Source organism: Maniola jurtina, chromosome 23 (assembly GCF_905333055.1).
Source record: "Maniola jurtina chromosome 23, ilManJurt1.1, whole genome shotgun sequence".
Lineage (NCBI taxonomy): Eukaryota > Metazoa > Arthropoda > Insecta > Lepidoptera > Nymphalidae > Maniola > Maniola jurtina.
In genome coordinates this window covers 5,305,296-5,322,726 of record NC_060051.1, presented here as the reverse complement: position 1 = coordinate 5,322,726, position 17,431 = coordinate 5,305,296, and the positions used below count along the sequence as shown (strand labels likewise).

The following is a 17,431-nucleotide window of genomic DNA, read 5'->3' as shown; positions in this document are numbered from 1 at the left end:
CAGCTATAGCTATCTAGTCGTATATATGTAATTTTGCTGGTATGACCCAATTGTCTTGTTATGATAGCTCTTATCAATTTTGTTTTAAATTCGTACAACGTAATATTCGTCACGTAGGTAACTAACTATAGGTTATCGTTACAGTGGATATAGGATACTTACTCGAAATGGAAATTGAATTGGGAATTAACAGACATGTATCCAATGCAGCTTCTATATATCTAAGATAATATGGTGAAACAATTATTAAAATCTATTCAGTATTTTCAGAGTTTATCGATTACAAACAAGCAAATCTTTCCTTTTTAACCCCCGACCCAAAAAGAGGGGTGTTATAAGTTATACGTGTGTATCTGGGTATCTGTCTGTGGCATCGTAGCGCCTAAACGAATGAACCGATTTTAATTTAGTTTTTTTTGTTTGAAAGGTGGCTTGATCGAGAGTGTTCTTAGCTATAATCCAAGAAAATCGGTTCAGCCGTTTGAAATTAATTTTTAATATACACTTGTTATAATATAATAATATAAGAGACAATATAGGCTTTCAAACTGTTAGCCTTTATGACCAAGTCCGGCAGGTGAACTATACTTTTGAAAGCAAAAAAGTAATATGTACGAAAATGTATTGTTGTGGCGAGTGGCTCGTTTACGTAGGCCCTAGCGCTCGCGCCCAAAAAGATTAACTGACTGACTGACACTGAACATACACCAAACCAACGCTGGGTCTAGTAACTTGAGATTTCGCATGTTGGTTTTCTCTATAAGATAGACCGCTACAATAAAGAAATTTCACCCGAGTATAGGTTTTGCTTCCATTGGACCCGTCCTACAGACAACGAAGTGATCATTATAAGGGTCCCTTTTTTCTTTGCATATACGGAACCCCAACGCGTCTAAAACTGCGCAATCATCTTTATTACTAAACAGTATCATCGCCAAAACAGATACCTAATGGCCCGTGGCCGAAATCCGCGTCGAGATAGCTTGACATTCGCAGTCCTTGTCAGATAAATTGGGTCATACGGTCGCGACGGCTCCTATCGATTTTACCATCTTACGCAAATTGTACCCGCGGTGCCAAGTCATACGCTTATACCGAGTTATCAAACTGCAGAACTATCGACCCATGATCGGAATCCGCGATGAGTTCTACATTTGCTGTCAACATTTCGATTCGATGCAAGTGATGCAACACACACAACTCAACAGTCAGTGACCAACCACTATAATGATGTGCTGAGTACGATTCCTTAGCATACAAATAAAAAGTCTTTCTAATAAATACCTACTTAAATAAATAATTTGACAAAAAATATTGTCCAAAAGGGCTAACAGTGGCAAGGGCTAAGGTTATTTAAACATCTCACCAATAACTATAATTTGCTGACCGCGTTTAACTTGTGTACCACATTACGCCAACAATCTGTACGTAAAACGTACGAAATGGAATAAAGAAAATTGATATTATCGCAGAATCAATCCTCAAGCAGCCGCTAGTTTATAATATTATATGACTAATGTAAAACTCTAACAACATGTAACTTGAGCCCTATTTATGCTAACAATTGGAATTGCTTTCAAACCATGACGTGGCGCACGTGCGTTTAGCTAGGCAAAAGTTACGGTTATTCTGCTCACACTAATATAAAAGCTTACCGCGTATAACTTAAGCCACACATTACGCCAACAATCGACATTGAAACGTGTTTTCTGGCTACGTAAACTGCTTTCAAAGTTAGCTTAAAATGTAACATACACAGTTATCGATATTTCGCACTGTAAAACGCTAACAACATGTAACTTGTGCCCTATTTATGCTGACAATCGGCATTGCTTTCAAACCGTGACGTGGCGCACGTGCGTTCAGTGACGGCAAAAGCTAGGGTTATTATGCTCAAATTGTAAATCAAACCTAGGAACAGATATTTGTTGGTAAATCGCTGATAAAGGAACTGGGTTTTGTATAAGTTTAGAGTGCTAAGCCGGATAGAATTGCGTTGTAGCGTTAAATTCGGCTGTTTTATGTTTTACATGGTTTTGATTATAAAACTTTATCCATTCATATTAGACTGTATACGTCTATTGCTGGACATAAACCTTTTGTAAAGCGCGCAACTACACAGCTGTGATCCATCCCAATATAATAGAAAAAGCTAAAGCTTTAAAGCGGCAGTGGGCCAGATCTGTTGCAGAACCGATGACCGATGGGGTAGACGTATTTTAGCTGGAGTGAAAACCGCGCACCGAAAATAATCGCAGTGTAGGACGACCTCTAGATCTCGACCACCATGAAAGGGACATTAACATTGCCGTTACGATACTTTCCACTTCTATCGTTATACAATAATCTAAAACTTTGTAAAAAAAATTATATGGTAGATACCACACCTCACCCACCACAATTAATTTGGTGTTTTAATTGCCGATATTTCGACTCAGTTGTACTGAGTCGTGGTTACGACGGGGCTGAGGTGGTTAAACCACGAAATAAGTTTAAAATCATTTGGAAAATTGGTTAGATAAGACTTAGGTTGAAATCTATAGAGCGCATTTTGACTTTGCTTAGACTTAAGTTTTAGTTAAAACGAGACAGATTTATACCAGCGGTATAACGCTGTCTCGTTTAATCAGTGTCTTAACAGGGCTCTCTCCGTCACTCGTTTCATACAATCGTAGTTCCAATTTCATTTAAATATTAAGCAACCAAAGTCCATGAAATTTTGCAGACATATTCTAGAAACTAATATCTGTGTCTGTGGTGTTTTAAATTTTTCTAAAAATATGTAGTTTTAAAATTACAGGGGCTCAAAGATTTGTATGTAAATTTTTAAGACCGCGTAACTTTGAAACCGAATATTTTAACAGAAATCTGGAAATATTCAAATGAAATTGGAACTACGATTGTATGAAACGAGTGACGGAGAGAGCCCTCTTAAGTCTGAGCAAAGTCTTAGTATTTATGGTAAACGTTGACTGCCGTATGTATGCTAAGCAATAAATCGCGGGCGATTAATTAGCACTCAATCTCGATAGGCATAATTGTTTCCTGTAGAAATCTTATGTAATAGTCACCACCAAAAACATTTCATGTAAAATGTTGCCAAGACTCACAAGTTCATAATGCTTTCACTGTTAAAAAGTTATGAGATCTCTAGTAGAGCCAAGCCCCTAGCTGAGCTTAGAATTGCGCTGCCCATGGGACCTATCCCAAGTCCAAAGTATATAGCTCTTAAATGCTCTTGAGTATATCACATTTATAACAATAAAGAACAAATAACTCTACTTACAAGCTCTGATTTTACAAACCCTAAATCTTGGTTAAAAAAGGACGGCTTGGCCGTTTTATGTTCATGGTACTTTTATCTGATATGACATTTAAGCCCGGAATAGCTTGTGCGACAATAATGAAGTATAATAAAAATTAGTAATTGTCGAACAAACTATTCCTTATGACCTTAATATAATATGTTATGTCATGTAATAGTTTCACGAACATTAAACGGCCAAGCCGTACTTTTTTAACCAAGATTTAGGGTTTGTAAAATCAGAGCTTGTAAGTAGAGTTATTTGTTCTTTATTGTTATAAATGTGATATACTCAAGAGCATTTAAGAGCTATATACTTTGGACTTGGGATAGGTCCCATGGGCAGCGCAATTCTAAGCTCAGCTAGGGGCTTGGCTCTACTAGAGATCTCATAACTTTTTAACAGTGAAAGCATTATGAACTTGTGAGTCTTGGCAACATTTTACATGAAATGTTTTTGGTGGGATTTCATTTCTTTTTGGCAGGTGCCCTAGATTTTTTTTTTTGGATCTATTTTTTGTAGGTACCTACATCATTTTCATGGCCCGCTCTCTATCGTTACCTCTTTTTTTAAAAGCTTTTATTCCACTTGCAATGTATGTAACTATGTTTGTTTGGGTGGAATCTTGCAACTCAATTTTAAAGCAGATATATCAAATTTCAGTCTTTTAAAACTTCAGGAAACACATTTTTTAAATGTACAGACTGGGAAAAGTTTATTTTCCTGTTGTTTGAATGAAATCCCTAGCCTACATACCAAATTTCAGTCTTCTAGGACTTAGGGAAGTACTTTAGAACTTTTGACTAGAGGGGTTTTGAATGGCAATAAATCTGAAACCATAACAGGTAGACAATTGATACTTGGTACGTTTGATAAGTCTGTCAAGGACATATTATCCTGAAAATATCAGCATTCTAGCGATAGACTTTACAAATAATTTGCTTCCCCCATACGTGGGAGTGGAGGGGGAAAATTTTGAATTTCTTAATTTTCCTGTAGTTTGTATGCAATTTCTAGTATACACACCAAATTTCAGTCTTCTAGGACTTCGGGAAGTACCCTAGAATTACAGACTAGAAGTTTTGACTGTCAATAAATCTGAAACTATAAAAGCTAGACAATTGATACTCAATGTGTTTAATAAATCTGCCCAGGACATCTTATCCTGAAAATATCAGCATTCTAGCGACAGAATTTACAGATTTGCTTCACCCATAAGAGGCGTAGAGGGGGGGCATTTCCAATTTCTTAATTTTCCTGTAGTTTGTAGTCAATTTCTAGTCTACATACCAAATTTCAGTCTTCTAGGACTTCGGGAAGTACCTTAGAGGTTTTGAGTAGAGGTTTTGATGATCATCAGTGAGGGACGAAATCGGCGTCTTTTAGGTATCAATAAATCTGTAACCATAAAAGCTAGATATTTGATACTTGGTATATTTGGTAAATTTGCTGAGGACACCTTATACTGAAAATTTCAGCTTTCTAGCGTCATCCAGACCGAAGTTATGACGGGTCGAAAATACGGCGAAACACTTCGAGAAAAAGGTACGTAGCGCCCCGGCCGCCGTTTGGCTCGTCTTGGCGGGGGCACTGCCGTGCCCCCTGATTTAGCGATTGATCACGCGGTCTTCGGTGAAAGAATCATCATCATCACTGACATCATTATAACCTTCACGCATTACTAGTGGATGTGGAAAGTCATTGTTTTTACTGGACTTTTTCTTACAAGTAATTTAACATCTAGCAATGCTTTCAAATGTAACATAGGATTTTTATAGAGCAATCATTGAACACGGATCTCCTTTCGAATGAGAAGGGTTTAGGCCATTGTCCGCCACACTTGTCTAGTGCGGACACCTTTGAGGACATTCTGACAACGCTCAGGCATGCAGGTTTCCTTACGATGTTTTCCTTCACCGTTAAAGCAAGTGATATTTTACTGCTTAAAACGTTAAACTCCGAAAAGTTAAAAGGCGCGTGGCCGGGATCGAACTCACTGCCTATTTTTCTTAGCTTGTCCTAGCCATTGATTATTGTGACCAATAAATCAAGAGGTCCAAAGCCCGAAAAGGGTAGATTTTCACGCACAATAGACGCAAACCTGCCCAGAAGGAAGAAAGAAAGAAATAAGGGTAGATTATACTTTTGCAATTGACCAAGTATCAGAAACAATTCTCTTCAGTTATGTTACAAAGTTTTCGTAATTACTCGTAGTTAGGGTAGGTATTACCTAACAACTTTAGTATGAACATAGTGCCGAGATGATAGAGGTGATCTAAATTCACACACGTGGCGATTACGTCCGTAATAAGGTCAGAGTGTAAGCCGTTATCTAGCAACAATGTCTAACAGGCCAGCTAATTAGCTTAACGAGCTTCGAAATAGACTCCCTAAAGGTATGCTAATGAAGGATTAGGTAACGTAAAACATTAGATGCAGAATCTGTAGTGTAGAATGTAGATGATAGCCTAGGATTTATTGATCGTTGCGAAAAAAATTTCCTTGTCTGTCCTGCCGCGCTATTGGTTCCTCAGTCAGACTTTGCTGCCTGCGTTGTAGGTAGGTAAGTTAACTATCCATGCAAACATAGATTTATATCTTTTCCAATGTTAAAGTGGATGGTGGTCCATGGATTCGATTACGATAAAATGACAGTTATAGTGTGACAACTGACGATCGCAATTCAGTTTGATTGACCGACACTCTCTTGGCCATTACCTATTGCATTAAAAAAATGTCAACCAATCACAACGATTGAGATTGTAACAATGATTCCGTAATCGACCAGCCAAACTCTTTCTACTGGCCGGCGTCTATAGTTACTTATTGGTAGAGTAGGATTGTTTGTAAGTTCATAAATACGATTCTATAGAATTAGAACAGTTGCCAATTTTGCAGTTTGAGCTTTTAGTATAATAGTTTAGCAGCAGCCAAATTTATCGCTCCAGGTTTCAGTAATTGAGACATATTGAATGATATAACTACGCGTACGCAAGGCTCAGACACTTGAAAATCATAATCATTGTTGATGAATGATGATACTATGATGAGAAACCGCTGAGTTTCTTGCCGGTTCTTCTCGTTAGGAAGGGCATTCTGAACCAGTGGTTGATTCAGTTAACGATTCAAAAGCTTATAATAAAAACAATTATATTTCTATGAACTCTTGATGTAACACACAACTTGTTGTCAAATCGGGTTTTTACTTCTTGGAGAAGAAAAATTTGGAGAATCATATCCTACTACACTAGCTGCTGCTACTCCGGGTCTTTATAGAGCTTACAGCTCTTTGCTTCATCGGCATTATCATCGTCACCTGTGAACGTCCATAGACCATAGACCTGCCCTATTGAGCGGAATCACACCCGATCCTTAGCCTTCCTCATCCAGCCACTACCCGCCAGCCTCCAGCAGCCATCGCCCGAACGACAAACATGGCGTCCCCATTTTCGCTTGCTAAAGGTTCGGGCTATGTCAGTGACCTTTGTGCTCCGCGAATCTCCTTATTTTAGAATCTCAACCGGTATTCCTTAAGTTCTAACTGGCCGGGTCCATTGCTTGGTGAATTTGTGAATGTGGTTTTTGCTTGCTTTATCCAAACAGCAATACCCGGAGCTTCCAAATGGGTGTCTTCTTTGAACATTTCTATGCTCTCATATATAAAACTTGCTCGCAGATCTGCTTGCGAAACCAACTGTAAACTATTCCAGATTTCTTCCAGTATGTCTTAACGTATTATTTATTTATTTGGTCTTGTAGTCTAAAAATAACTGAGAGTTTGCCTCCAGAGATATTTTTATCTAGAACACCGAAGGCTGTGTTGCTATGCAAACTATAAAATACAAAGGCAACCGGCAAGTTCAGGTTTAAAGTCGCAACTAGCTCCATCTAGTTGGGAGACTTTTAAAGTGGACTTGACTTAAGTCCCCAGGCTTACTAGTTTTTAGCCTGTGCTTTCAGACTGCAGTCTTTTTTTAATGTTACTTTTTTAGTGGAACGACTTCTTTTTAAACTATCCAGAAAAGTTTTGATTTAGAGGAGTTTTCGTTGTCATGTTTTACAAACTTTACATAATTTATGCAGAACAATGCATTTACGTAAAAGTATAATCTTATTAATCTTGACTTGAATAAGCATTACTTAATTTGAATGAAAAAGTCACTATTGATGTAGGAACTTTGTTACAGGATAGATACTTACTTCTTGATGCCAATATAATAATGTCTTCTTTATTATCATACGGCCTTAGCTTTTTCGAATATTCATTGTACATAAATAATGTACATCGCTTATTTGTATTACAAATATTAAGATTAACTAATGAATATGTATGACATGTATGTACGTAAGTTTATATACTTAGTGTTTATAAATTTTCATAATGTTTTTATGCAATAGATAAGTCACAATGTAGAAATAGTCTCGTTGGCAACATTCAATGTCCTTGGTGATTGTGGACGCACAACCATTATCATTAAAATTAATTCAATAGGAGCTACGTATTTCTTTGCCCATAAGGGTTTTTTACTTATTTGACAGTAAAATCTAAATGATATTTATATTTAGGTGCTATGCAAAATTTCAATTGCAATTTAAGTTAACTATTTACTGTATCAAACTTTATCACATATTTGTTTGGTAAGGCTGTTTATTTATACGCAAAACAAGTTAAATTTCACACAAATTAAATTATACAATTTTCGGTACCAATTTTGTTCATTAACGTGAAATTTTAATCAATATTTCGTTTTAACTGAATTCACCTCGTATAACCATATTAATTTTATGATAGGTAAAGATCGATATTATATCGAAGTGCTGACTTTTCAATTGCGTGTAGTATAATACAGTTTTAATGAGTCGACACTTAACCCACAGTACAAACAGAACAGTAGTTTAACTTCATACAAAGTGGCCGCCGCCGGTTTGAATGTATGCGTGAGCAGCGGGCGCCGTGTACCCACGGAAGTTTCACGCACACATTCGCATAGTCTCAAGCGGCTCAAGTGGCCGGCAGTACGGGCCGCGCCGCCATGCTAATCGCGCGCAATTGCGTATTACGTTGCACGCTCGCTCTTTTTTGTTTTGTTAGTAACAATTATGACTTCAAAAAAAGCCAAAATTTATTGTGGTGTCTTCGGGTGTCTCAATAACGACTCCAACAAACCGGACTTATCATTCTTCAATATACCTACTGAACAAGACACGTAAGTACCTAAACATTTTTGTAATAAAATTATGTGTCGGTAGGTACCTATGTGTGCTAGCCCAGGATCCGTGTCTGGATTTACTAGGTACCTATTAATATATTTAATATTTTATATTTAGATAGAATAAAATTAGAATAATATCAATTTTTACAGAAAAAATTTTTACTTACTTATTTAAGTTATGGAGTAGGGGAGACCGGGGTTAGTTGACCAAGTTTTCATTTGAATAAGCCTATCTTTTTAATTTTTCACCTAAATCGGCCAAGTACGAGTGGGACTCGCGCACCGAGGGTTCCGTACATATGTAAATACTTATACTTCAGGGGTGTTATGTGAGATGTTTTGTACGTAATACGTATGTAATTCGCCCTACTACTTAGACTACGCTGTCCGTCTGTCTGTCTGTCTGTCACCAAGCAGTATCTCATGAACCATGATAGTTAGACAGTTGAAATTTTCACAAGTGATGTTTTTCTGTTGGGTTTACTCTTTGTGTAAGCTCTAAACCCCTGATTATTAAACGTAGATTAGAGTGTCATTTCATTCCGTCTAGTCTACGTTTATTAATAAGGGGGCATAGCAATAGGTTAGATTTTCTAAAATACGTGTTTTATAACTTAATATTTCTTTTATTTGGCTTATTCATTTAATTGTTTCAGGCGCTTACAATGGCTACGATCAATCGATCGCGAAGATTTGTCCGATAAGCCAACACGTCGCATACTCGTGTGTGAAGTATTCAAAGCTGAAGATAGAATTTTTAAAATTTGTCTTTTCTTTTTAAAACGTCTTTTATTTACACCCCATTTATGAATTGGTAAAACATTTCATTATTATTATTACAAAATTAAAAACCTAGTGCTGTCATACATAATACGCAAATAATATTTAATTAAAAATAAAAGTGACAACCCTAGGCGTCAACGCAGGAGTAGGTAATTAACTCGCCGATCGGCGTTAGTTAGCCTACTATTCTGTTTGTACTGTGCTTAACCTTTCAGAAGTTGTAAGAGCTTCGTGAACTTTTGAAACCTTGAAGATTTACCTCAACAAGTCTCCTTTGAGGCATTGACTATATTATTGACATTCTATTAAATCTATTAGGTATCAATTTAAAGACGGAAAATAATTTTTGCGACGGTAAAAACTTTTTATTTGATCGCTAGAAATGTAAAACATCTTGGTTAGATTAAATGTCGTTAAAGTTTAGAGATTGTGTACAACAGAATTAGCCACAATTTTCTTTTCATTCAGATTCAAGTTAGAGATTGCAGTCAAGGGACTACAATCTCACCTGGTGGTAAGTGATGATGAGGGTCTAGCAGTTTTCATTAAACCTATGCTCCTTTAGTTTCTACACGGCATCGTACCGGAACGCAAAATCTTAAAACCCTAAACGTTTGGCGGCACGGTTTTGCCGATAGGGTGGCAACTAGCCACGGCCGAAGCCTCCCACCAGACCAGACCAGAAATTTAGAAATTATAAAATTCCAAACCCCTGCCGGGAATCGAACCCGTGACCTTTCACTTATAAGACCACAGCGCTTACCACTGCGCCAGGGAGGCCGTCAAATCATATCTGTAGAGCGACATTTTTTATAATCGCAACGTTATATTTTAATACCAGACCAAGTTCTTGGCCAGCGTATAAAAGTATGACGCACAGGCGTACGTGATAGTAATATTGAAATCGAAGTTAAAGGTCTTTGTACTGACGCCGGTCATTCTTTTTATAAATACTAGAAGATGCCCGCGACTTCGTCCGCGTGGATTTAGGTTTTTTAAATCCAGTGGGAACTCTTTAATTTTGCGGGATAAAAATTTGCCCATCTCAATTTTTCGGGGCGCAAGTCGTATAAATCGGTTAAACAGATGGGCCTTCAAGAATGCCGTGGGAACTCTTTGATTTTCCGGGATAAAAAGTAGCCTATGTCTGTCTCCGGTATGTAAGCTAACTCTGTACCCATCAACATCGGTCAAATTGTTGGACTGTGAAAAGCTAGCAGACAAACAGACACACTTTCGCATTTACAATATTAGTATGGAAGTTTGGATAAATGCAGCTAGACTAGATGGTGTCCGCCACACCGTCTGCCTGGATTTAGGTTTTAAAAAAAATCTTGATTGGAATTCTGATTTTTCGGGATAAAATGTCCGGGATTCAGTTAAAGTTATTCCTGCGGGAGCGTTGGAATTTTCCAGGATAAAATAGAGCCTATCTGTTAATTCAGGGTGTAAGCTGTCTTCATTCTTCAGTCAAATCGGTTCTGTCCGCGAGTTATAAATTGACATTTATAATATTCAGATAAAAACGGTTCAATGGTATTGAAATAATCGCAGACATAACATATACGGATCGAGTTCATAACCTCCTTTTTGAAGTCGGTTAAAAATAGTAAAAAGCCGTAGTTATTAACCGTGTTGTTGATATATAAATAGCAACACACAGACATACGTTTACCCTTAAACTCAATTTGCTACTTGAATTCCAATTATTTATGGCATCTGTACACGCGTATGTAGAGTGGGCAACTCGCGTAAAGTGGGTCATCGGGATCGATCGCATCACGCAACGAGATACGGATAGATTAGGGCTGCCAAAAGTAGATAATGTGGCTAATTCTCTAGCTTTTTCCTATATTTAGACCTGGTCTGTTTAGTTCAGTTAAGTTACACATACGACTTGAGTACGATTGATAATAAATAATCAGTCTATCTGTAATCCGTTTAAAAATTGCCAAATAACAATGTTGATAAGATACCTATTTACATATCAATTTCGGTTGGCTGAAACGCGGGTGCAGGAAAGGTAGTGATAGACTAACGTTATAAGTTTATAACGAGGCACCTCCGAGACACGGAGTGAACGAGTAGGCTAAATTCAGACCTCCAAATTCGATCCATCCACATAAGTACCGATTTGAATCATTGTTTGATCTGCGCAATCGGCTGATATGCACTATTGCAACTAGGTCACATGATCAATGATTTATTTACCTAAATATTTTGTGAAAACGTAATTTAGGTATGACAGAATAATAAAAATTCGTATCTGGCAAGTGACAACCCTACGTAAAGGTTGTTGCACTGTTTGTCTGTTTTTATTCCAATTTACGACCGCCATCTTCAGAGTATTGGCTTACAATACGACGGAACCCCGAATACGACGACCTTTTCTGGCGTAATGGTGAGCGCTGACTACATGATCGAGGAGAGATACCGTAGCACTGATATCAGTGTAGGGCTAATTTATTAACGAATAAAAAATGACTGGACACACTTAAAGCGCGTAGCAAGTGTATCCAAAAAGCTGTTGGATAATTACTAGGCCCAACTCACACCGGCAAAGCCGAGGTGAACCTACTTTCTTGATAATAATTATTCAAATTAAGCTGAATTTATTGTACGCGTGGCGCGTGGTAAGCGTAGGGTTGTTATTCGCTAATTCAGTAATTCACTGAATAAAAGCAAAAGCTTTTTGACTTTCATTTTTAATTTATTAAAGATGGTCTGTGAAGTATTTTTTTATATCGCTTAGTGAAGCAGTAATGTAGAACTAGACGATGAACCATTGTCAAATGAGTTTGGTTAGTAAGCTACCGAATAACCCCGGAGAAGTGCTAAAGCGCGGCGCGGCTTCGTGTTTATTGTTATCATACCAAATTCAATGGCATGTCAATGTGCATAATATAGCTGAATTTAAGTTGTTATCAAAAATACTTAACTCCGTCTGTTTGAGCTGGCCCTTAGGCATCGTAGTAATGAGCGATATGAGTTCTGTAGGAAAGAGAAAGTAGATAAAGGTTTCTGACCGCATCCGGTGAAGGGACTTGACCAAGCAAAGACTTACCAAGGACTGCAACCACAAAGAAGCTGTATCAGGTTTCTACTTTCGACATTAAGCCGCAATAGCTCAAAGATTTAGGGAACGATTGAAATCTGAAAGAAAGTTGGTTACTATTGAGCACAAAAAAAAATATGTATAAATCGATCCAGAAACCTCACATAGGTACTTAGAAAAAAAAAGAAATGGATCGAAATGAGAACCTCCTCCTTCTTGGAATCGGTTAAAAATACCATCCGTTTGATTTCATGGGGGTACGGATGCGACATCGTCTAGCTTGAATTATTTTTCTTATACTCTTTCTTAGTTTATATTATATTAAGATTTTACGTATCGCGCGGCTTATAATAAATGTACATATGTACCGTACCTACTTTAACATACGGTGGAAATTCATTCATTATTAGGTACAAATGTGAATCGAAATTGTTTTTGAAAATTTTTCATCCGCTTAACCGATTTTTATGAAATATGTATACAGAAATAGCTTACTACATAGGCTAATAGGCTACTTTTGTCCCAAAAATCAAAGAGTTCCCACGGGATTAAAAAACTTTTTTTTAATCCACGTAGAGTCGTGGGCAACATCTAGTTGGTACATCATGAAAACAAACCACAAAGGAGACTCCTGAGTCTCCTCTGCGCATTATTTTACTACAGTAAATGAAGCGAACTTGGATAAAAAAGATTCTCCTAAACTCCTCTTCACTCTGCCAGTATGCGTCGTGCCTAATAATTTAGGTTGACAGAAAAGGACAAAGCTGTCCTTTCATTAGGTATAAATAACTAGCTATTATTAGGTAAAATTGATTTTAATGACGCGTGTATACTGTATACGAACCAATACAGGAAAATGGTGCAGGAAATTTTTTTCGGTTCATGTAGTTTACTTACTTGTACATAATAAAGTACCATATAAGATACTGTTGTCATACATTTTAATCTCTTGAGTGCTATTGGGAAGGAACCCGTAAAACCGAATATATTTTGGTCGGTGTAGGGTCTTGTTTACTCAATTTCGTTGGAAAATTCATAGAGTGAACCAGATTTCAGTGGTAGTTGAGTTGTACAAGCAATCAAAATCTAGTTATACAGATTAACTAGGTTTTTAAGGCTCATGGGAACTCTGATTCTACGTTACAAAAAATACGTCATATAATTTATAGCCTCGGGGATGATGTAGATAACTATCAGTCTAAGAATTTTCAAAATCGGATCATTATCGGATTATCAGAGTTCCTGAGACAACCCCTTACATCGAAACTCACAAACTGTACCGCGTTATAATATTAGGACAGAAAGACTGGTATTTATTTCGCTCCCTCCGATAGAAGTGTAACTTAACTATGATTTAATAATAATCTTATAAAGAGGTAAATTTTGTAAGTATGCTTGGAGGAAGTAATCTCTGGAACTACGAACCGTTATTGAAAATTCTTTCACCCGTAGAAAGTTACATTATTCCGGAGTGACATAGCCTATATACTCATTTTCAACAAAAAAAAATAGAGATCCCCACGAAAATTGTAATAAGCTAACAGTGCGAAGCCGGGGCGGATCGCTAGTATGTAATATTAAGTAAACTGTAAGCAGGTATTTCAAAAGCAACAAACACTAACTAAGTGATAAAATTGTGTTTGTGATTTCTTGTTATCACGGCAAATAAACTTTATCTACTTGATAACCTATTTTCCTTTGCGAATTTCGAAATCGGCGCTTTGTCCAAATATTTGTGCCAAGTGATTATACAAGGGCTGGTCCTGATTTGAAATTTAATTTAATTCTGCACAATATTGAGTTTTTATTCATAAAGCTGTGATAGCCTGGTGGTTAAAATGTCCGGCTCCTAATCGGTTGTCGGGGGTTCGATATCACTTGCTTTAACGGTGAAGGAAATAAAACCCTGAGGAAACCTGGCCGGCAGACTATGGCCTAAACCCTTCTCACTCTGAGAAGTGACCCGTGCTTCGTGCTTAGTAGTGGGCCGGCAATGGCTTCATTCCTTACTACGTACTAAAAACTATCTATTGTTGGTACGTAACTACTAGGCACGAAGGTGTAAAACCGTCAAGTTACCAACTCCTGCTACTGAAAATATCTCAACGGAAAACCCAAAAACTTTTGGCTCGGCCCGGGACTCGAACCTGGGACATCATGATCTACAGTAGCTTAAGTTAGTCACTAGACCAGCCGAGGCTGCACTTGGCAAATATACGCCAAGTGGCCAGGTAAAGCTTGGTCAAATGCATTCGCCCAGTTCGTAGGGCCAACATGTAAAAGGGGTATACGGGTAGCCTGTCAAATGTAATTTCGAATAACAAGCCAACCCGACATTAAATACCGGGAACATGCTATATCAAAGAGATATACCGAAATTGTGTCATGCCTTTCGGCCGGTTTGACGTAAATTACAACTGAAAATCGTAAGGGGTAGGAGTGTATACGGTACCTATCACGTTGTTCCCGCCAAGTCACTAACTAACACGCGATGATACCTTACACTGCGAATACGACTCTATTTCAACCCGATACAGTTCATATTACATAGTGTCGATTGCTTTTCATGACAGAGAATGGGACAGTTTGTAAAACGCCATCGATATAGATTTCACTAAAAATCCAGGTCGAGTTAACGTTCTATATATTTTACTAACATAACCTACTTTTGTTATTGTCTCTGAGGAGAATAGAGCAAGAGTACTAACGATACCTGAGTACTCTTTATAATCTACGGATGCAAATGTGCTTGCGAGAGGTGCGCAGATAAACTTAGATTGAAGTGTGTAGAGTCTAAATCTGTATTTTTGATATCCTTGATGCAACTGTTCAGTTTCAACCCGCGACCCAAAGAGAGGTGTGTTATAAGTTTGACGTGTGTATCGGTGTATCTGGCTGTGACATCGTAGCTCCTAAATTAATGAACTGATTTTAATTCAGTTTTTTTGTTTGAAAGGTGGCTTGATCGAAGAATAGAATAGAATAGATTTTTATTCAAATAAACTTTTACAAGTGCTTTTGAATCGTCAAATAATTTACCACTGGTTCGGAATGCCGTTCCTACCGAGAAGAACCAGCAAGAAACTCGGCGGTTGCTCTTTTCAATTGTTCAATTTACAATAATATTCTATACTATACAAGCAATTGCAGCCCCGCGCATTGCTGGAGCGAGTCAAATCCATGTTGAAGAAGAGATCCAAGAAGAATGTTCTTAGCTATAATCCAAGAAAATCGGTTAAGCCGTTTGAAAGTTATCAGCTCTTTTCTAGTTACTGTAACCTTCACTTGTCGGGGGTGTTATAAATTTTTAATTAACACTAAAGAATCCACTCTCTTGAATATAAATTCCAGACTAAGACGCCGACGCGATAACCGCGCCGCTATCAGTAGTCGCACAAAAAAAATGAATTGTGCCAAAGTGGTGCACCCGCAACTGATTGCTTCCGAATTTATCCGACGTACTTACGCACTTATAAGCGAGCACGCTGGTTTTCGCTTTTTGTAAATGAAACTTACCTGCTGTACTGATTTTGTTCTGTAGCTGTGAAACTACTGCAGACGTGCTGATAAGACCAAATGTCAATTTGAACAATCGTATCACTTGTAGAGATATGTCTTCAAGATTTTGACAGCACAATTCAACAATTTAGATGACTATGAAGATCTGTGCCAATCAAGGCGAGTATTTAGGACATCCATGCAAGCTGCATTTCCAGCCCACACGACAAACTATGGCTATTGTTGTTAGGCAGTCAGTCATACAATCGCGTTTAGTTTATTCAATGCCGCGAAACTGATTGTAAAGCTAAGTTTACACTGTAAATTTTTTTGAATTGCACAGCTATTATACAATCCAATGGCACGACAAAATATGACACATCGCGACAATAGCTATCAAAATAAGCATGTACGATAAGAAACAAAACTATGATGGAACATAAGTTGTGAACGTCCATCTATGGCAATTAATTTTGACAAGTACCTAAGTACTTGATTAAAAATTAAAATCTAATCTCACAACAAATGCTACGTACCGCGAAAACAGCTTCTAAAATAAACATACACGTTAAAGGACAAACAAAACCATGGCATAAATCAAAACTGTGTACCGTTTAAACATACTTTATTTTAAACAAAAGGGATGCATGTTTAGACGGCAAACTGTACCGTACAAGCGGCTTGCATAGGTAAACATTTAATTTTCAGAAATCCAATTAACACAAAATGAGCTCGGCAATACTTTATTTACGGCACAGTTACGTTCAGCGAAAACAGGTCGGTTAGCGCTGTATGTTTGCTCATGCATGATACAATTCGTCACATGTGTCTACGACCTTGTCCAGAAGAGCAAAATCCGCCTCGAATCGTTTCGCGCGATTCGGACGTGCATTGGTGAGGTATTCGGCACCAATTCATCCTGTCCACAAGCATCGCTCGAATTAAAATGCGCGCGTAAGGGTGGAGTTCGCAGACTTTTAAAATGGCTGATTATCAGATAACCGGCTGATTAAATGATTTTTAGTGTGCAACGCCACCTAACCAAGGTTTGCAGTATTGTAGACACAGCTTAACGTCGTCGTTGCGTAGAACTCTGTGCAAATAAACGTTGGCGTATTTTTTTCTAATTTTAAATTTAGCACGGCCTCCCACGGGCTTCTGAAAGTGGGTTAATGCCAAGCCCACACGACCTGTGCCCCTCGGCTTGATTGACATACGTCTTCTTGTCCTTTTATCGTCTTTTGTACGGGACCTTTGGCTTTTAGAGCACGCTCACAAATGAAGTAAAATACTGTAGCCTATAGTGCACATAGAAAGAATGCAAGTTGATAGATAACATCCTAGAGTCATTTGTGTTACTGGCAGGTCTGTTGTAAGACCTTTGACTTGATAAATTCGACCTTATCTATCGCTTTGTTCTTGTCTTCGACCACTATTTCTGCTTTTGGTAAATTCAAATTGCAGTTCAAAATGGGCAACCAATGGGTCCAAAATGAGGACAAAGCAAGAGAGTAGCTCGATTCACTTCTGATGACTATTTTCTGTGGCATGTCATGTGTCATACAAAATCCACCTTA

The 17,431-nt window shown here is 37.7% G+C and overlaps 1 protein-coding gene and 1 long non-coding RNA gene across 2 annotated transcripts in view; both read left to right on the top strand.

Annotated features, from left to right (window-relative positions):
- LOC123877337 (dual specificity tyrosine-phosphorylation-regulated kinase 2) overlaps window positions 1-17,431 on the top strand; it is a 254,577-nt gene that overhangs the window by 13,016 nt on the left and 224,130 nt on the right. The window lies entirely within an intron of this gene.
- Window positions 8,192-9,308, top strand: LOC123877350. The gene is made up of 2 exons (XR_006798564.1): window positions 8,192-8,512; window positions 9,175-9,308. It is a non-coding gene; the product is annotated as an uncharacterized LOC123877350 (long non-coding RNA).